This window comes from Protopterus annectens, chromosome 11.part0 (genome assembly GCF_019279795.1).
Source record: "Protopterus annectens isolate FY-2018-M chromosome 11.part0, PAN1.0, whole genome shotgun sequence".
NCBI classification, from domain to species: Eukaryota; Metazoa; Chordata; order Ceratodontiformes; family Protopteridae; genus Protopterus; species Protopterus annectens.
Genome location: NC_056745.1, coordinates 15,459,878 through 15,482,000, shown reverse-complemented (window position 1 = coordinate 15,482,000; position 22,123 = coordinate 15,459,878). Strand labels below are relative to the sequence as shown.

The window sequence follows — 22,123 nt, the reverse complement described above, 5'->3', positions numbered from 1 at the left end:
AGTTTGTGAACAATTTAACTGAACACAGTTTATATGTGCATGTAAAAATGGTGCAAGAAGTGAACCACACAAGATGAGAAGCATAGGTTAAACCACTAACCAACCTTTCAAAGACTGCATGGAAATTCAGAATGTCTGAAAGGGCATTTCACCAACATCACTGCGACCCATTCCTTGGAAGGCAGTAACCTTAGATCTGGTTGTAAATAAGCAAGGGTGTACTAGGACCTCCTCCATTGCACCTCATTGGAACAATCTTCACAGACTTAGCCTTCAGACATCAAAACTATGTTCCAGAAGATTTTTATATAATAATAATGGCAAAAGTTTGGTAAAGAATAATATTCCTATTTTTTCAGCTATGAACAAAATAAAATAGTATAATACTGTATTTGAGTAGGAGGACAGCATTAGTAAGACATTATGATATACTGGATGTAAGAAGTCGTAACCTCACCAAGGTCCATGGCATCTATTTACAAATGAAGTAGTTGTACACTGCATAAGAATGTAAAACCATCCTATTTTTTGGCTGAGAACAGCTTATTTATTTATTTATTTAAGTTTGATGACTGGGGAAATCCACTGGGCCAAGAAGAGTATGTTTTCAGTAGAGGCCCGGGGAGAAAAGCTCCACAATAATTGCAAGTTACATTTCACATATTACAAAAGGACATAGTTCATACAGCTAATTAAACATTTACAGATACGTTCCATGATATTTACAATTGGCTTGTCACAATGTTACAAAAATGAAAGCCATAATTCAATACAGACATTTCAACATTTACATAACGTGAATATTTTTTTTTATAAACTCAACTGTAGGTTTAACATTTCAAAATATATAGTAGGTTAGGAAAATATTATGCAAGGAGAGGTAACAGTATTTCTGAGACTGGAGAGTATAGTACAATAGATATTAGAGAGAAATTAGTTTTTGGTAGGGGAGGGATTTTTTGGATGGGATGAAGGAATAGTAGAGGTAGTTAGATGAGTCAGTGCAAGGTGGAATGAGGGGGGGTTAAGTTGGATTGTGGCAAGGGCATTCCCATTTGGAAGAAAGATGAGAGAGCAGCAGAGATTTGAAATTTGTATGGTTAGCTAGGTTGCGTAGGTGTGTGGGGAGAGTTCCACTGTTTAGCTAAGGAGTGGGACAGCAGTAGATGGCCAGAAGGTCGTGCAAGTTTGTGGACCTGAAGGAGATTTTGGTTTTTGGATTGGAGTAATCGGTTGGGAATGTAGGGTTGTAAGGAAGCAGTGAGAGCTGGGCATTTGGCAGGTTTAAATCTGAGCTTGTGGCCAATTGTGAGTTGTAGGTAACTGAGGTAGTTGGGTAGTTCAAGCCAGTTGATGGTGAGGAGGGAGTGGCAGTGGTGGGATGAGTTTTTTGAACTGGTTGCAAATCTGGAGATTTTGTGGTAGCAGGATTCAAGTTTGGACTGAAGGCCAAAATGGAGATTGGTAAAAAGAGGGGCACCATACATAAGGGGGAGTAGGAAGGTGGATGTAAGAATTTGACAGGTAGAGGGGCTTAGGAAGCGGTTGTGCCTATAGAGGAGACCTAACTTTTGGTGTTTTTTCTTGATTGCGGAGTGGATGTGGGTGTCAAATTTTAGTTCTTCATCAATAATGATGCTAAGAAGCTTGATGTTGGGAATGATTTCAAGGAGGGTGTTGTTTTGGCTCTGTATGGTGAATATGGATTTGTCAATGAAGTTTTTGGTAGGGGAAAAAAACATAATTTTGGTTTTATTTGCATTTAGTGCCAGATGGTTAGACTGCATCCAGGTTTCTGTTTTGGAGAAGGCTAGTTGGGTTTTTGCTAGGAGCTCAGAGGGGGAGAAGGCTGAGCAGATGATTGTTGAGTCATCCGCATACTGGATGATAGATGAGTCTGGGATGGATTGGTGAAAGTTGTTAATGGACAGATTGAAGAGAAGAGGGCCAAGAACAGAACCTTGTGGGACACCTGTTGGGCGTGGGAAGGAAGGGGGAGGTTGAAGTTTTCCATTGGACAGCTTGTTGGTGGTTGGACAAGTAGCTGGAAAACCAGGCGATGGTGGTGGGAGAGAGGTGTATGGTGGAGAGTTGGGATACAAGTAGGGTGTATGAGATGGTGTTAAAGGCCTTTGATAGATCTAGGAAAAGTGTGGATATGAACTTGCCTGAGTCACGTTCGAGGTTTATGGTTTCAAGAAAGGAAAGAAGGGCAGTCATGGTGCTGTGGCCAGGGCAGAAACCATGTTGGGTAGGAGAGAGGAGATTGTTTAGTGTTAGGTGTGCCATGAGTTGTGCTTGTATTGTTTCTCTAGTATTTTAGAAAGAGGAGAAAAGATGTCAATAGGCCTGAAGTTGGTGGTATCAGTATTTTTGCCACCTTTGTGGAGGGGGATGATGTAAGCATGGCACCAGATAGAAGGAATGTATGATTCTTGTATAGATCTATTTATAAGAATAGAGGTGGGATAGGCAATACTGTCTGCAGATTGTTTGAGGAAGGTGGGTGGAAAGTTGTCAGGTGCATTGCGGCAGGGTTTGATTTTGAGGAGAAGTCTTTTTATAGTGTTTGTGGGGATGGGCTTGAGGTAGAAGGATGTGGAGGAAAGTTGATGACTGGGGTGGTGGTTGGGGCAGGAGGGGGTGGTGGTGGAGGAGGGGGGTGGAAAGGAGGCTGATAGTTTAGCTATGCAGTCTACGAAGAATAAGTTGAACTGGCTGGCTGCTTCAAGGTTGGAGAGGTTGGGGTCTGGGTAGGGGTTTTCTTTGTTGCCAGGATGCAGCATGGATGAGATGGAGTCCCAGAATTTTTGGGGATTTGTTGAGTAAAAGGACTGGAGTTTGATTAGTGGGCTTTGCGGTCTTTAATAGTTTTTGTTTTTGCGAAGTTTCGTAGTTGCTTATACTCTAGGAGGGTGTAATGGTTTTTATGCTTTTGATATGTTTCCATTTTTTTGTCCCTTTGGTGCAAGGCTACTTTAGTATCTTTTGATAACCATGGGCAGGGATTGGTTTTGATGCGTTTGGTTCAGGGGGGGGGGCTTACTGATTGAGAAGTGTTAGGAATTAGTGGTTAAAGAAAGAAATGGCATTTTCTAGAGGAAGAGTTTTTAGAGGGGACCAGTCAGTACACTGTAAGCATTCAGAGAAAGTTAAAGGGTTGAAAGAGGAGACATTGAGGGTTTGGATGTAGTGCTATTGTTTATGCAGTGGAGATGGGAGACGGTCGGCGAAGGCTGGTAGGTGATTGCTGAGAGGATCAGGAAATGTTCCGGCTTTGGTGATGAGGTTTGGGTGAGTTGTTAGGATCCAGTCAATGATGGTACCAGAGGTACCATCTTTATTTGGCCTGGTTGGAGATTGTATTAGTTGGGAGAAGTTATACAAGTTGATTGTGTGGGACGGGGCTTCAGAGTTAATAGTATTCCAGTTGATGTTGGTATCACCAAGTATATAGGTTTCATTTTTTTATATTGGAGAAGAACCAGGACAGGATGCTTTCAAGAGTTTCGATATTATTACCAGGGGGAATATAGAGGGCAGTGATACATATGGACGTGTGGTTGTTTATTTTTAGTAAACCTATTATAATTTCAGCACTGGCAAATGTTGGTATTTTATTGGAGTAGGGAGTTATGGTATCGGAGGTGGGGTAGATTATTGCTACTCCACCTCCTTTTTTGTGGGCTCTGTCATTGCAAATGATTTGGAAACCTGGTGGTAGGATTTCGCTATTTTTATAGAGGTTTTCAGCCAGGTTTCAGAAACTGCGGTAATGTTGGGGTGGTTATGGGAGAGCCAGGCATGGGGGTTAGGGATTTTGTTTTTTAGGCTTTGTGCATTAAGTGTTGTGAGGAAAACAGACTTTAAGTTTGTGGTTTGAGTGGAGGGTTTGGTGAAATTGATGTTAGAGATAGGTCCGGGGTTGGGGTGGATGTCGCCGGCTAGTGAGAGAGAGATGTGGTGGAGTAGAAGAGTGAGACAGTGTGTTGGGCAAGGGTAACTTGCATTGTGTGAGAGTAGTGATTTTCTGGTACCACATTTAAGAGGGGAGTATGGGGGGGTTGGGTTGGGAGCAGTTTTGGTTTGAAAAAATAGATTGGGTTAGAGGTAAAGAGTTCATGTGAGATGGATGAGTAGGATGGGAAGTGAGGCTGATGGTAAGATTTAGTGGAGTGTGTGTGAGAGTTATGACAAGGGTTAGGAAAAAGTGTGAGATAGGTAAGAGAAGAGAGAAAGATTAGTAGGGCAAATGGGGTTATAGAGAGAGATGTTATGTAGAGCATTGTAGGAGGGGTGGATGTTTGGGGGGATGTAGATCTACAGGTGGGTGGGCTTTGGCTTAGGTGTACTGTGATTGGAGAGGTGCTGGGTGGGGAGGAGTCAGGAGATGTACAAAAGTACAGGTAGTGGGGGCAGGTGAGATTTGGGGGCAGGGTAGGGGAGCGGAGTGAAGCCGAAGGGTGAACGGAATGGGTTACACCTTCCAGGAGCAGCAGTCGCCAAACAGAAAACAATGAGTGAGAAGGTTAACAAATACAGAAATAGGGCAGCCTATCATTTTGGTTTGAATGTTACCTTACGGTATGTTTTTATTATTTATGCACCAACAGGGAGCTGCAGTTCACTGAGAAGTAGGAAAATAATGTAGTTATGCCAGGGGTGGATTAGAAAGGGACATGCAGGAAGTGGACACTACTGAGGGATGCCTGCGGGACAGACAGAAACAGAGTGCATTCAGGGGTTTTAGAAAGGGACATGCAGTAAGTGCACACTACTGAGGGATGTCCATGGGACAGACAGAAACAGAGTGTAGTCAGGGGTTTTAGAAAGGGACATGCAGTAAGTGCACACTACTGAGGGATGCCTGTGGGACAGACAGAAACAGAGTGCATTCAGGGGTTTTAGAAAGGGACATGCAGTAAGTGCACACTACTGAGGGATGCCCGTGGGACAGACAGAAACAGAGTGGTCAGGGGTTTTTAGAAAGGGACATGCAGTAAGTGCACACTACTGAGGGATGCCCGTGGGACACACAGAAACAGAGTGTAGTCAGTGGGTTTTAGAAAGGGACATGCAGTAAGTGCACACTACTGAGGGATGCCCGTGGGACACACAGAAACAGAGTGTAGTCAGGGGGTTTTAGAAAGGGACATGCAGTAAGTGCACACTACTGAGGGATGCCCATGGGACAGACAGAAACAGAATGTAGTCAGGCATTGGTTTTTAGTATTTAAAAATGGCACCACAGCTCAGGGGATGAATAAGTAAACTCTCAAGAGGAAGACAGAGGGAACAGACAGGATTGACAGGGCTGGGAAGTTTTACAATAAGATTATGTTAGGAGACTGAGAGAAGGGGGGGGGGCTAAGAGCCAGGGCTTGGAGAAAGCTGTGACAAACTAGGTTTCACAGGGCTAGGAAACTTACATTAGAATTATGTTAGGAGAACAAGAAAAGGGGGGGCTATGAAATAGGACTGTGAGAAGAGAAAAACAATCAACCAGCCTCCCCAGGTCAGTACCTAAAGGTGTCTGTTTATCTGTGTGAATTCAAAAGCAGATTTAGTACAGTATCAGGGAAGTAGAATATAAAATAAATGTAAAGCTTTGGGAAACTGCATAAATTTGTTACGATAAATGGGAGAATAAAATATAAGAATATAAAAGAAATGTGATATACAAGATAAATATAATCAAGAACATAAAATAAATGCAAAGCTTTTGGAAAAAATGTATATATTTGTTAAAATAAATGGGAGGAAAAAGGGGGGGTCCAGTAATGAGCACAGCAGAAGAATCAGTAGGAGTATCACAGAGAGAAGATTATAATAGACCTTCACTGCTCACAGTCTGTTGATAAAAGTAGAACTTGCGGTAACTTTTACTGGTTTGTATGGGGTTCTTGTATGCAGGCAGTTGCTTCAGTTTTTTTTTTATTTTGTAATTGGATCTTTGAATGTATTTAAGAGAAGTTGTGTACACTACTGAGGGATGCCCGTGGGACAGTCAGAAACAGCTTTATCTAGATCAGTTTACCTGACTGCACTCACAAGTCATCTCTAAGTGCTGTTAGTACTATATGCCAATGGACGGCTTCCTTCTAAACAAGCAGCACACAAGCACAATTAATAAGTGATATGATAAGTCCAAGGTTGTATTCTTGGGAAATGGAGATCTGTAAAATGTATGGAAAACATAAATAACTCAATAATAGATATGCAGGATATAGGGCATCATGGGTAACAGTGTAACATTCAGGTATAACAAAAAAGGGCAGGTTAAAGGTAATACAGCGAGTTAACTGTGAGGACTACAATAGGTAAGATAAAGCACCCACTAGTACCAGGTGAGAGCAGTACAAAACATAGCAAGTACATGATCTTCTTCTTTCAGCTTTTCCCGGTTAGGGGTCACCACAACGGATCACCTGTCCACTCATGATTTGCAGTGGAGTTTTACAGTTTTGAATTGCCAGCCTGGCGCCCAACCTTCCACAGAAGCTGCACTCATGCCTAGGGCCAATTTAAAGTGTCCAATCCACCTACACCATGTCTTTGGGATGTGGGAGGAAACCAGAGCACCTGCAGGAAACCCACGCAACCACAGGGAGGACATGCAGACTCCACACAGAAGGCACCCCAGCTGAGGATTAACCCGGAGAACCTCTTGCTGTGAGGCAGAAACGCTAACCGCTGCACCACCGTGGCCTCCATAGCAAGTACATGATAAAAAGAAAAAATAGTAAAAGGGAAGAAGTTGTCTTGGTCATGAAAAACATTGGATTAATGTAATGAGTTCAGCAAAGAAGCTGATTTAGCGATGCTGAAGTACGGTTATCACTCATGTACATGACAGTTAGCGATGGTGAAGTACGGTTATCACTCATGTACATGACAGTTAGCGATGGTGAAGTACGGTTATCACTCATGTACATGACAGTTAGCGATGCTGAAGCTGGTTATCACTCATGTACATGACAGTTAGCGATGGTGAAGTACGGTTATCACTCATGTACATGACAGTTAGCGATGCTGAAGTACAGTTATCACTCATGTACATGACAGTTAGCGATGGTGAAGTACGGTTATCACTCATGTACATGACAGTTAGCGATGCTGAAGTACGGTTATCACCTGTAAATGACAGTTAGCGATGGTGAAGTACAGTTATCACACATGACAGTTAGCGATGGTGAAGTACGGTTATCACTCATGTACATGACAGTTAGCGATGCTGAAGTACGGTTATCACTCATGTATATGACAGTTAGCGATGGTGAAGTACAGTTATCTGCTCATGTACATGACAGTTAGCGATGGTGAAGTACGGTTATCACTCATGTACATGACAGTTAGCGATGGTGAAGTACGGTTATCACTCATGTACATGACAGTTAGCGATGGTGAAGTACGGTTATCACTCATGTACATGACAGTTAGCGATGGTGAAGTACGGTTATCACTCATGTACATGACAGTTAGCGATGGTGAAGTACGGTTACATGACAGTTAGCTACATGACAGCGATGGTGAAGTACGGTTATCACTCATGTACATGACAGTTAGCGATGGTGAAGTACAGTTATCACTCATGTACATGACAGTTAGCGATGGTGAAGTACGGTTATCACTCATGTACATGACAGTTAGCGATGGTGAAGTACGGTTATCACTCATGTACATGACAGTTAGCGATGGTGAAGTACAGTTATCACTCATGTACATGACAGTTAGCGATGGTGAAGTACGGTTATCACTCATGTACATGACAGTTAGCGATGCTGAAGTACGGTTATCACTCATGTATATGACAGTTAGCGATGGTGAAAACAGTTATCACCATGTACATGACAGTTAGATGGTGAAGCACGGTTATCACTCATGTACATGACAGTTAGCGATGGTGAAGTACGGTTATCACTCATGTACATGACAGTTAGCGATGGTGGTTATCACTCATGTACATGACAGTTAGCGATGCTGAAGTACGGTTATCACTCATGTGACAGTTAGCTGAAGTACGGTTATCACTCATGTACATGACAGTTAGCGATGGTGAAGTACAGTTATCACTCATGTACATGACAGTTAGCGATGCTGAAGTACGGTTATCACTCATGTACATGACAGTTAGCTTATGCTGAAGTACGGTTATCATGTACATGACAGTTAGCGATGGTGAAGTACAGTTATCACTCATGTACATGACAGTTAGCGATGCTGAAGTACGGTTATCACTCATGTACATGACAGTTAGCGATGCTGAAGTACAGTTATCTGCTCATGTACATGACAGTTAGCGATGGTGAAGTACGGTTATCACTCATGTACATGACAGTTAGCGATGGTGAAGTACAGTTATCTGCTCATGCTGAACGGTTATCACTCATGTACATGACAGTTAGCGATGGTGAAGTACAGTTATCTGCTCATGTACATGACAGTTAGCTTACGCTGAAGTACGGTTATCACTCATGTACATGACAGTTAGCGATGGTGAAGTACAGTTATCTGCTCATGTACATGACAGTTAGCGATGCTGAAGTACAGTTATCACTCATGTACATGACAGTTAGCGATGCTGAAGTACGGTTATCACTCATGTACATGACAGTTAGCGATGGTGAAGTACAGTTATCTGCTCATGTACATGACAGTTAGAGATGCTGAAGTACGGTTATCACTCATGTACATGACAGTTAGCGATGGTGAAGTACAGTTATCACTCATGTACATGACAGTTAGCGATGGTGAAGTACAGTTATCTGCTCATGTACATGACAGAAGCGTTTCAGGTTAAGTGTGCAAGTTAAGTCAGAAGCCAAGCTTCCTAGGACAACCTGAGGCAAGATCAGCTGATTCTGCCATACCAGATACAAATGAATGTACACTAGTGTATCTACTGAAGGTATTTTGATGCAGGATGTTATTCCAAACCAGATAGCACCAGAAAAGATAAGATTAGTGCCACTGTGAATAAGAAAAGTGACAGAGAAATTGTCTGATGAGGAGGACAAAGGCTCCTTGTAATGCCTCGGGGAAAGCCCTAATCTTGATTCTTCACTCTCCCTGATAAAGAAGACACCTCGTAGCTTAGGACTCTTGTTATTAATGCCTTTTAGCCAGTGACAAGGAATCAGATGAATGTTTCAACATGATGGAGTAGTGATCTTTTAATATCCAGTTTTTTTGAAACATGATGCTCAACTTTTGGAGTTGTAGAATAACCTCTAAATCAGAAGGTAGGAAGGAATACACGATAAGGGAATTCAACTTAGAGAAGACATTCCTGAGAAAAGTTTCTAGGAGTGTTCAAAATGCAAACCTTATCAGCAGGTAATGGCTATCTGGTGATCCTCTGTATTCATTTCCTGCATAGCAGAAACACTGAACTTTCTTTTTAGCTAATAGCAAACTCCTTTCTACATTCTAGAGCAGCTGCTTTATTTACTTATTTAATTTACTGACATTGATTTTCAGGAAAATCCAACTGCGTAGGAGTCCATTTTCAGCAGAAGCCTAGAAAGAAAAACTCCAAAGTATTGCAAAACATTCTAAGAATAATAATTTTACAATCTTTAAAAATAATACAAAAACAAATATAGTTTAAATAATTATACCAAATTATACATAATCTGAAAACATTGGTTAAGAGTAGTTACATGACAATGATTTAATAATTAAGAGAAATTTTAGCCAGCTTATTTAGAACTTAAAGGCAAGTTAGTGTAATACAAACAGGAATTGCTTTATGTTTTTCTTTATGCAAAAATGCATAATAGCTTTCTGATTGCCTTATGTGTTCTTAAATTGCAAAAGAATTTTAGACATCTACATTCTCCTTAAGAAGGTTGCTTTAAGTGTCTGTAACAAATATGGCTAAAAGCACCAAGACTAACATGTCACACTACACCAGTGCTACATATGTTACCAAATACGTACAACAGCCATTGTTTTTAGCAACATATGTTACCAAATACAGCCATTGCTTGAGTATAATTCAACTCTTACTGACCTCAAGCAGTTTATTGGTCCAGTTCTGTCAACATCTACTTCTCTAATATGTTGAAAATTCATATTCACTACTTAGTCATACTGTTCATCCATTTACCCTCTGACACCATTTCTTTTGCCTTCAATATTTCCCAACTTCTGTAACTTCTCTAGTGACTCTTGCCTTCACAGAATGTGGACAAAGTATCAAGCCTTCTAATGAACAGTCTGGATTTATTTTTAGGTAGTGACTGACATGAAATTCTTGCAGTCCCCAGAACTCTCAAACATTTTCTCCAGCACCACAGTTCAAAGACGTTAATAGACTTACAGTCTTACTCTCAGAGCCATATGTTAGTACTGTGAAAACCAGAGTTTAATTATACACAACTTTGATGACAAAGTCATGTATTTGCCCTTTAATATCTTATCCAGAATTCACATAGGTTTCCTACCAAAAGCCAACCATTATTTAATTTCATGGATGTAATCACCATCTGCAGAGATCTTTAAGTCTAGGAAAATAAAATCTGTCCTCAGCTCCACTTCTTCCCTACCTACTTGAATGAAACAGAGAAAAATATATAATATTTATAATATTATATATTTATAATATATTATGTGTGTGTGTGTGTGTATAAATATATATATATATATATATATATATATATATATATATATATATATATATATATATATATATATATATATATATATATATATATATACACACACACACACACACACACACACACACACAAATATGGGTCTACTTCTAAATTTCGAAGTTTCAAAACTTAAGATTTCTTATGGTCGAGCCCTACACCCCCTCCTAATTAAATGTGCCAACTATTGCACTACAGCGAGGAAAATGGTAAATATACTGTTCTATGTGGTACAGCGATCTCCATTTAAACAGTTTGAAGTTTCAAAACTTCGATCTTATGGTCCCGACCATAAGAAATTCAAAGTTTTGAATCTTCAAAATTTAGAAGTAGACCCATATACAGTGATGTGAAGGGACACTGTCAGTGGAAGTGTGTGATACTGGGGCTGTGGTGGTGTGACTGTAGGTCTAGCAGAGATGTAGCTGCAGTAGAAGTTGCAGTACTGCAGCTTCATCTACTGGACAGGTCCAGAGCATTCATGGTACAGGGTTCAACATTTTGTGCATGCTTCCACCCATGAGAAATGGCTCTACCAGGAATTATACTAGATGCACCACAGACATGGCTAGATGCTAGTGTGCCATGTGATCTTGAGCAACATCTGCTGAGAGATGTGCCACCATAAGAACAGTGTGAGACGTGCCACCATTAGAATAGTGTGAGACATGTCACCATTAGAATAGTCACAACCACAGGGATGGCCGCTCCTTGGAGTTGACACCTCCACAATAAATGCTACTATGGAAATGCTAAGACTACAGGAGTGGGGACTCACTCATGTATGGCCACAAATGACCAACTCCTTTGGCAGCCTCTTGCCACTTGAAAGTTAGCCAGATAAGACATTGCATGTTCTGGTGTGTGATTCAGTGTATCAAGGTATCATATATGCTGAACATGTACTCCTGTAGGTAATCACACACACACTAGATCACCCTTCACTACCTCGGCCATAGCTTTGGTGGCACTAGCCCTTGCCATGTGCATATGTCCATTTGCAGCTACTGATGCAGCAACTTCTGGAGGAGGACAGTAACTATGTCTCCAGCAAGCTCCATTACAAACCCCCATGTGTGAATCTGTCTGTCCATGAGTGACGGGGCAAATTCAGATACAGATCTCTGTCTACTAGGGGTCAGCAGACTTCCCTAATCAATAGTGTCCCTATCAACCTGCCCTCTCTGTGATGGCTGGGTAGCTTGTGTGCCTGCAGGCATGAAGGCTGTGTTCATTGTCTGTGTTGGGAATGCACTGATCACATTCCCTGTATCCAGCACACACTCTGTACTCCCTGACTGTGCCAGTTCATCTTTGTCAACATTATCAGGGGCTGCAGATCCTACACCACCAGGTGGGGCAGTTCTGATGATGTTGGATAAAGAATCAGCTGTGAATACACAAAACCACAAAATATCCAGTGTAAGCATGACCCAAACGTCACAACAACATATGCAACTCATAGTTTTACAAATATAAACATGATAAAAAGTAATGCCCTGTGAGCACACCTTCTGCAGACAGATGTGGCTGTTGAAGCCCTGTTGTACCTGTATGATGCAAGTCAGACAACTTCAATTAAGGTTTATAGTAACTAAGGAATACCAGAAGATTTGGGGATATTGATAGGCAGGCAAATGGCCTACATACCTGGGGCATCTGCACCTCATAGTCTATATGGTTTATCCAACTGTGGCCCCTACATCCTGCCTCACACGGGGGACTCTGTAGAGGTGCTATTCCTTAAAGAAAGACCAGAAATTCCAACTAGCATTGCCACCTATCTGGTATTTTTCCAGACTACTAGGAAATCCAAATGTTGGTCAGGTAGTCTGGAATGAAGTATACAAACTCAATCTGCATAAACAAAATGCCGGAGTTAGTAAAAAGCAGCCACGGAATAACTTTTCAATCAAAACACATTGCTAAAGTGATGCGTTTAAAACTGGGACCGCTTAAAATGAGAGAAAAAAGGCAAAGGAAGGTGTTCCACTCTGGGATACTGGGATATCAGAGGCATTTACGTCACAAAATGGGCGGGAGAGTGGGTCAGGTAGATGAGGAAATGGGTGGAGAGAGGCAGAGTCTTAGGAAATGCAAGGAGGTGTGGCTTTGATCCGGTCTTCATCACATAAGAAGGTGGCAACCCAATTCCATCATCTCTGTGAGAGGTGGTACACTTGAAGGGCCCCCCATCTGCTACCCTACTTTCCCATGCCTGCTACCCTACTTTCCCATGCCAGGATTTATGCCCTTTGTTGAGCATCCCATATTATTTATGTAGCCTTGCTGTGCACCATCTTATAACTATGGTCCTGCCCACAAGCCGCATTTACAATGGTTACAATTTTTTCTCAGGCATGGTCACTGTAGAGCTGGTCAGTTACATGCACGCCAAAGAGCCATCAGTTATGGTGAAGAAGGGCCTGGAGTTGCACCTCATTTTCCTAACCTGAGAATTCTGCTTCACATGTGGATGATGATGTCCCAGCATATGCATTATCCCGTTTCTACTTTTAGACATTGTTCTATTGGCATGAAAGACAGGGGAGTTAACAGCCTCGTTCCTGCGTAACCCTTACAAATCTTACCACCACCAGTATCCTCCTTGGCCATATATCATGCTGGTTTTGTGTCTGATAGTTATATATCTTTATCTGCATTACTTAAGGAATGTCAGGCATCGGGGCTTACTGAGCACATGCCTGACAAAACAATTTCAGAACTGCAACAGACCCAGGAGACTTGATTTTTCTTATCACTGTTAGAAATATTGTGGCTACTCATATATCTGTAGTGCATACAACACTATAAACTTGTATTGAACAGTGCTCTATGAGTAAGAGCTCATTGGTGTGGCTCTGGTCAGGCTTAAGAATTCTGCATAATTCCTGAGCCATTGCAATCCCAGTCTCTACACTTTAGCCAACATATTTACAAGTGTAAAACAAACATGCACTCATTGTCAACAGGCTGAACAGCTGTTAAAAGCAGTTGCAGTACAAATAAATGAATATGTAAAAAACAGCATTTCCCTTATACACTCAGATATATATTTGCTGAAGAAAGTTTTCTTTGCCAGTTCACCTTACACAGTAATCAAAGTTAAGCTCCAGAAGTTTATTCAGTAGTGCAATGAGGCTCTGTGCCCTCTCATCACACTTAATTTGTGTGGCTTTGCCTGGATGGGTGCAATGATTATGCTAATTAGGGCTTAGCTCATCACTGACCTGTGCTAACCAGCATAGAGATGTCACCTTGACGCCATGCACATACCTGGGTCCCTGCAAGCAGCACTGCTTATGTGCACTCCAGGCCATGCTTCTAGGGAACAGTTATGTTACCTTTTAGCCATCTGCACACAGAGCTGCTGTAGTTCCCGATTTCTTGACATCATGCATGGGAACAGAGGACTGACATGTTTTACACCATTAAGTGCCAGTGTGAACCATACAACACAGTACCTATATTTCCTGAGTTTACCACGCATCATGCAAATGAGGTCCATCGATGCCTGTTGGTACAAGAATGAAGGGATGCATGACACCAGATTTCCTGTGCATATAGAATCTGTAGGTGAAATGTATATGTAAGGAGCATGTTTTCTTTACATAAATACAGTGAAATGTGTATATAAGGAGTATGTTTACTTTACATAAGTACAGTGAAATGCATACGTAAGGAGCGTGTTTACTTTATATAAGTACAGTGAAATGTATATGTAAGGAGCATATTTACTTTACATAAGTACAGTGAAATGCATACGTAAGGAGCGTGTTTACTTTACATAAGTACTGTGAAATGCATACATAAGGAGCATATTTACATTACATAAGTACAGTGAAATGCATATGTAAGGAGCATGTTTTCTTTACATATGTACAGTGAAATGCATATGTAAGGAGCGTGTTTACTTTACATAAGTACAGTGAAATGCATACATAAGGAGCGTGTTTACTTTACATAAGTACAGTGAAATGCATACATAAGGAGTGTGTTTACTTCACATAAGTACAGTGAAATGCATACATAAGGAGTGTGTTTACTTTACATAAGTACAGTGAAATGTATATGTAAGGAGCATGTTTTCTTTACATAAGTACAGTGAAATGCATATGTAAGGAGCGTGTTTACTTTACATAAGTACAGTGAAATGTATATGTAAGAAGCATGTTTACTTTACATAAGTACAGTGAAATGCATACATAAGGAGCGTGTTTACTTTACATAAGTACAGTGAAATGCATACATAAGGAGCGTGTTTACTTTACATAAGTACAGTGAAATGTATATGTAAGGAGCATGTTTTTTTATATATGTACAGTGAAATGCATACGTAAGGAGCGTGTTTACTTTACATAAGTACAGTGAAATGTATATGTAAGGAGCATGTTTACTTTACATAAGTACAAAGAAATGCATATGTAAGTAGCATGTTTACTTTACATAAGTACAGTGAAATGTACATGTAAGGAGCATGTTTTCTTTACATACATACAGTGAAATGCATATGTAAGGAGCGTGCTTTCTTTACATATGTACAGTGAAATGTATATGTAAGGAGCGTGTTTACTTTACATAAGTACAGTGAAATGTATATGTAAGGAGCATGTTTTCTTTACATAAGTACAGTGAAACGTATATGTAAGGAACATGTTTACTTTACATAAGTATAGTGAAATGCATACATAAGGAGCGTGTTTACTTTACATAAGTACAGTGAAATGTGTATGCAAGGAGCATGTTTTCTTTACATAAGTACAGTGAAATGTATATGTAAGGAGCATGTTTTCTTTACATATGTACATTGAAATGTATATGTAAGGAGCATGTTTACTTTACATACGTACAGTGAAATGTATAAGTAAGGAGCATGTTTACTTTACATAAGTACAGTGAAATGCAAACATAAGGACCGTGTTTACTTTACATAAGTACAGTGAAATGTATATGTAAGGAGCATGTTTTCTTTACATAAGTACAGTGAAATGTATATGTAAGGAGCATGTTTACTTTACATAAGTACAGTGAAATGCATATGTAAGGAGCGTGTTTACTTTACATAAGTACAGTGAATGTATATGTAAGGAGCACTTTTTCTTTACATAAGTACAGTGAAATGCATATGTAAGGAGTGCATTTTCTTTACATATGTACAATGAAATGTATATGTAAGGAGCGGGTTTACTTTACATAAGTACAGTGAAATGTATATGTAAGGAGCATGTTTTCTTTACATAAGTACAGTGAGATTATATGTAAGGAGCATGTTTACTTTACATAAGCACAGTGAAATGCATACATAATGAGCGTGTTTACTTTACATAAGTACAGTGAAATGCATACATAAGGAGCGTGTTTTCTGTACATAAGTACAGTGAAATGTATATGTAAGGAGCATGTTTACTTTACATGCATGCAGTGAAATGCATACGTAAGGAGCGTGTTTACTTTACATAAGTACAGTGAAATCTATATGTATGCAGCATGTTTACTTTACATGCATACAGTGAAATGTATACGTAAGGAGCGTGTTTACTTTACATAAGTACAGTGAAATGCATACATAAGGAGCATGTTTACTTTACATAAGTACAGTGAAATGCATACGCAAGGAGTGTGTTTACTTTATATAAGTACAGTGAAATGTATATGTAAGGAGCATGTTTACTTTACATAAGTACAGTGAAATGTATATGTAAGGAGCATGTTTACTTTACATAAGTACAGAGAAATGCATATGTAAGTAGCATGTTTACTTTACATAAGTACAGTGAAATGTATATGTAAGAAGCATGTTTACTTTACATAAGTACAGTGAAATGCATACGTAAGGAGCGTGTTTACTTTACATAAGTATAGTGAAATGTATATGTAAGGAGCATGTTTTCTTTACATAAGTACAGTGAAATGCATATGTAAGGAGCGCGTTTTCTTTACATATGTACAGTGAAATGTACATGTAAGGAGCGTGTTTACTTTACATAAGTACAGTGAAATGCATACATAAGGAGCGTGTTTACTTAACATAAGTACAGTGAAATGTATATGTAAGAAGCATGTTTACTTTACATAAGTACAGTGAAATGCATACATAAGGAGTGTGTTTACTTTACATAAGTACAGTGAAATGCATACATAAGGAGCGTGTTTACTTTACATAAGTACAGGGAAATGTATACGTAAGGAGCGTGTTTACTTTACATAAGTACAATGAAATGTATATGTAAGAAGCATGTTTACTTTACATAAGTACAGTGAAATGCATACATAAGGAGCGTGTTTACTTTACATAAGTACAGTGAAATGTGTATGCAAGGAGCATGTTTTCTTTACATAAGTACAGTGAAATGTATATGTAAGGAGCATGTTTTCTTTACATATGTACATTGAAATGTATATGTAAGCATGTTTACTTTACATACGTACAGAGAAATGTATAAGTAAGGAGCATGTTTACTTTACATAAGTACAGTGAAATCCAAACATAAGGACCGTGTTTACTTTACATAAGTACAGTGAAATGTATATGTAAGGAGCATGTTTTCTTTACATAAGTACAGTGAAATGCATATGTAAGGAGCGTGTTTTCTTTACATATGTACAATGAAATGTATATGTAAGGAGCGTGTTTACTTTACATAAGTACAGTGAAATGTATATGTAAGGAGCATGTTTTCTTTACATAAGTACAGTGAAATGTATATGTAAGGAGCATGTTTACTTTACATAAGTACAGTGAAACGCATACATAAGGAGCATGTTTACTTTACATAAGTACAGTGAAATGTACATGTAAGAAGCATGTTTACTTTACACAAGTACAGTGAAATGCATACATAAGGAGCGTGTTTACTTTACATAAGTACAGTGAAATGCATACATAAAGAGCATGTTTACTTTACATAAGTACAGTGAAATGTATATGTAAGAGCATGTTTACTTTACACAAGTACAATGAAATGCATACGTAAGGAGCATGTTTACTTTACATAAGTACAGTGAAATGTATATATAAGGAGCATGTTTACTTTACATAAGTACATTGAAATGTATATGTAAGAAGCACATTTACTTTACTGAAGTACAGTGAAATGTATATGTAAGGAGCATGTTTACTTTACATAAGTACAGTGAAATGCATGCGTAAGGAGCGTGTTTACTTTACATAAGTACAGTGAAATGTATATGTAAGGAGCACGTTTTCTTTACATAAGTACAATGAAATGCATATGTAAGGAGCGCATTTTCTTTACATATGTACAATGAAATGTATATGTAAGGAGCATGTTTACTTTACATAAGTACAGTGAAATGCATACATAATGAGCATGTTTACTTTACATAAGTACAGTGAAATGCATATATAAGGAGCGTGTTTTCTTTACATAAGTACAGTGAAATGTATATGTAAGGGGCATGTTTACTTTGCACGCATACAGTGAAATGCATACGTAAGGAGCGTGTTTACTTTACATAAATACAGTGAAATGTATATGTAAGCAGCATGTTTACTTTACATGCATACAGTGAAATGTATATGTAAGGAGCGTGTTTACGTTACATAAGTACAGTGAAATGTAACTGTAAAAAGCATGTTTACTTTACATAAGTACAGTGAAATGCATACATAAGGAGCGTGTTTACTTTACATAAGTACAGTAAAATGCATACATAAGGTGCGTGTTTACTTTACATAAGTACAGTGAAATGCATACGCAAGGAGCGTGTTTACTTTACATAAGTACAGTGAGATGTACATGTCAGGAGCATGTTTTCTTTACATATGTACAGTGAAATGCATACGTAAGGAGCGTGTTTACTTTACATAAGTACAGTGAAATGCATACGTAAGGAGCATGTTTACTTTACATAAGTACAGTGAAATGCATACGTAAGGAGCGCGTTTACTTTACATAAGTACAGTGAAATGTATATGTAAGGAGCATGTTTACTTTACATAAGTACAGTGAAATGCATATGTAAGGAGCGTGTTTAGTTTACATAAGTACAGCGAAATGTATATGTAAGGAGCATGTTTTCTTTACATAAGTACAGTGAAATGTATACATAAGGAGCATGTTTTCTTTACATAAGTACAGTGAAATGCATACATAAGGAGCGTGTTTTCTTAACATAAGTACAACAAGCTGCACCCTTCCAATCTTCCTCTGGGTGCTGCTGCACCTTCTGGGCGATGGCAAAGCCCATCACTAACACACTGCTAGTTACTCTGCTGCCTCATTTCTTCCTTCTACTAGTCCAAGTCATTCTATTCACTTACTGTCCTTCATATCCTGTCATTATACTCATTCTACATCCACAGCCATGCCAGTTATAATACTCATCTACATCCACAGCCACGTCAGTTATAATACTCATCTACATCCACAGCCACGTCAGTTATAATACTCATCTACATCCACAGCCACAGCCACGCCAGTTATAATACTCATTCTACATCCACAGCCACGCCAGTTATAATACTCATTCTACATCCACAGCCACGCCAGTTATAATACTCATTCTACATCCACAGCCACGCCAGTTATAATACTCATCTACATCCGCAGCCACAGCCACGCCAGTTATAATACTCATTCTACATCCACAGCCATGCCAGTTCTAATACTCATTCTACATCCACAGCCACGCCAGTTATAATACTCATTCTACATCCACAGCCACGCCAGTTATAATACTCATCTACATCCACAGCCACATCAGTTATAATACTCATCTACATCCACAGCCACGCCAGTTATAATGCTCATTCTACATAATACTCATTCTACATCCAAAGGTAACTCTTTTGGGAATGTTCCCTCTAACCCCTTAGTCAATCTCTCTGCTGCCTCCCAGGCTCTGCTTCCTACCACCTCAGCTGTCTACACCGATGTCTCACTGATTCATACATGCTCCATAACAAGTCTTCACCAAATCCTTCCTAGTGACAACCTTAGTCACCTCCTTCCATGTCTTACTAACTCTCTAGGTTGAGTCCAGTTGTACTGTATCTATGTCCCTCTTGTTTCCTTTCCAAGACTGTTAATCTTCTCTAATTAACAAAACTCTCCTCTCTGTCCTTGTAATAGCACTCATCTCTTTCACTTCCTGACCCTTACCACTATCTTTCCTATATGCAGTATTCTTCCTCTATTTCTACAACCTCCCCCCTCTACATCATCTCTTTAGGTTCTCTTCTACCAACTTCTGCAGAAGATTCATTTTTTATCCCATCTGTACTTTTCCTACATGCCCCATCCGCTGTTCTGCCCTTTCACCTTCTGTCCCACCCATCGGATTGAGTGCCTTCCTCCTCCTCCCACATTCACTCTTGCTCCTGTGGTGTTAGTACTCACTGCCACTAGGCCATCTCTGTCTCTGTCCCCACTTCATCACTTGTCAGTGCTGTTTGCCCCTGGCCTGTCCTTCACTAGGCCATCTCTGTCTCTGTCCCCACTTCATCACTTGTCAGTGCTGTTTGCCCCTGGCCTGTCCTTCACTAGGCCATCTCTGTCTCTGTCCCCACTTCATCACTTGTCAGTGCTGTTTGCCCCTGGCCTGTCCTTCACTAGGCCATCTCTGTCTCTGTCCCCACTTCATCACTTGTCAGTGCTATTTGCCCCTGTCCTTCTTTGCACTTCTGCACATGCACTCCTTACTTTGTCTGTTCACATTACTCCATACCAGCCCACTTGCCTGTTGTCCTGAAACAGCTTCTACAAGTGTGATCCTACCTTCTAATGTTGTACCATTTACCTTTTCTCGCCCTAACCTGTCTATTGCACCATCCAAACAGTCCTACTCTGCCCTCTAGCCAACCTACTACAATCGTTAGGCTTCATATTAGCCCTCACAACTACCAATTCACTGCTCACATTCAACAAAACAAATGTATGATACGACAAAGTTAGTGAACAAATTAGGCAACCTTGTCTTACACACTGTATGTTTAACTCTGAAGAAATCACTTTACCAAATAGTGCTTTTAGGTTGTCCCTGAAAAAGGGCACTTGTTCCTTGGAGATGTTACCTACTTAAAGAAACTGAATGAAAAAAAAAGTTTTAACTGTAGGTTTATAGATTTAACAATTTGGAATAACGATGTACTAAGTTTATAGAAGACTGAACTTGGCGATGTAAAGGCAAATTCCTTCTAAAGTTAGGAAAAATACACTGAAACAATCTGTACTGTAACGTATCAATATGACTGTACCACTGTGAATGTATTATTTTATTCTGCATTGAACCAGTTTAACTTTCTAATACTACATTGTCAAATCAGACACTAATGTTTATTTACTTGTGTTAATTTACATTGTATCTTGTATTATATTGTATCAATGCAGCTTTTCTCTCTGGGAATGTGTTGAAAAGGGGTTCTTACACCCAGTCAAACTTCTCTAGTCAATAACTGAAAATATATAATAAATAAAGACATAAATGTTTCTTAAGGTTCCTTGGCTTTCTAAGCATTACAAGAACTATTTGAATGAAAACAGGCTTTTAATGGCAACAACCTCATCTGAAACAGATTTTACAAACACCTGAAATGAGTCTAAAATTTTTGATATGCATTCCCCAACCAGTTTTTGCTTTGCTTATTCAGAAGTGCTGCAACATCCCCTCAACGATGAAAGTATGGAATGTAAGCACAGCCATTAAATTCCGCTTTCTCAAAAAAATCTCATTAATAAGTAATATATGCCTTTATTATAGTCTGGGACTGAAAATACAGCAACCTATTTCTTAAAGAGAAAGGAAAGTTATGGGAATACTTTCCCACTGTTAACTGCATACCATCTTACCGGCTTGCGGTTATAACCACAGCATGAGAATCACTGCAAACAGTTATTTAACAATGTTTAATAATTGGTTCCATTTTAATTTTAGGGCCCTGTGCAAGATATTCAGGGTCATAAGCCCTGTTTATGAAGGGGGTTCTACTTGCAATTTGACCACCGATTTATCTATGATAAGTGTAGTGCATGGGGGCACCTGTTTACTGCATAACACATTTAGATGAACAGATAATCAGTCACAGGAATGATAAATTTTCATTATCCGTTGTACAAAATATATATGTGGGTGTGAGTGTACAAGCACACAATGCAAGATTTCTAAACACGGTACAATCTCAGTATGGTAATACATTTTGTAGTCACTATCTCAACAGGCATAACGGCTACAGCTGCTAGTTCCCAAGAATCAGGGGGTTTTAGCTAAAATAGGGAGCTCTAATTAAGACCCAGACACCACAAAACAACTGCACACAAGTATTCAGAGAGATAAACTGCAGCATTATAAAACATAAGGCTAGAATTACAAACAGTGCCCCCCCACAGCAGTCCTGTGTTTGCCAATTGCTCCCTACATCCAGAATCACGGTTTAAGTCTTGATTCCTACATCAACACAGACTGCTACATTCAGAATACAAACTGCATCGACACAGACTGCTACA

General features: G+C 39.5%; 1 protein-coding gene across 1 annotated transcript in view; it reads right to left on the bottom strand.

Moving 5' to 3' along the window:
• LOC122815128 (gastrula zinc finger protein XlCGF26.1-like) overlaps positions 1 to 22,123 on the bottom strand; it is a 197,480-nt gene that overhangs the window by 174,430 nt on the left and 927 nt on the right. The window lies entirely within an intron of this gene.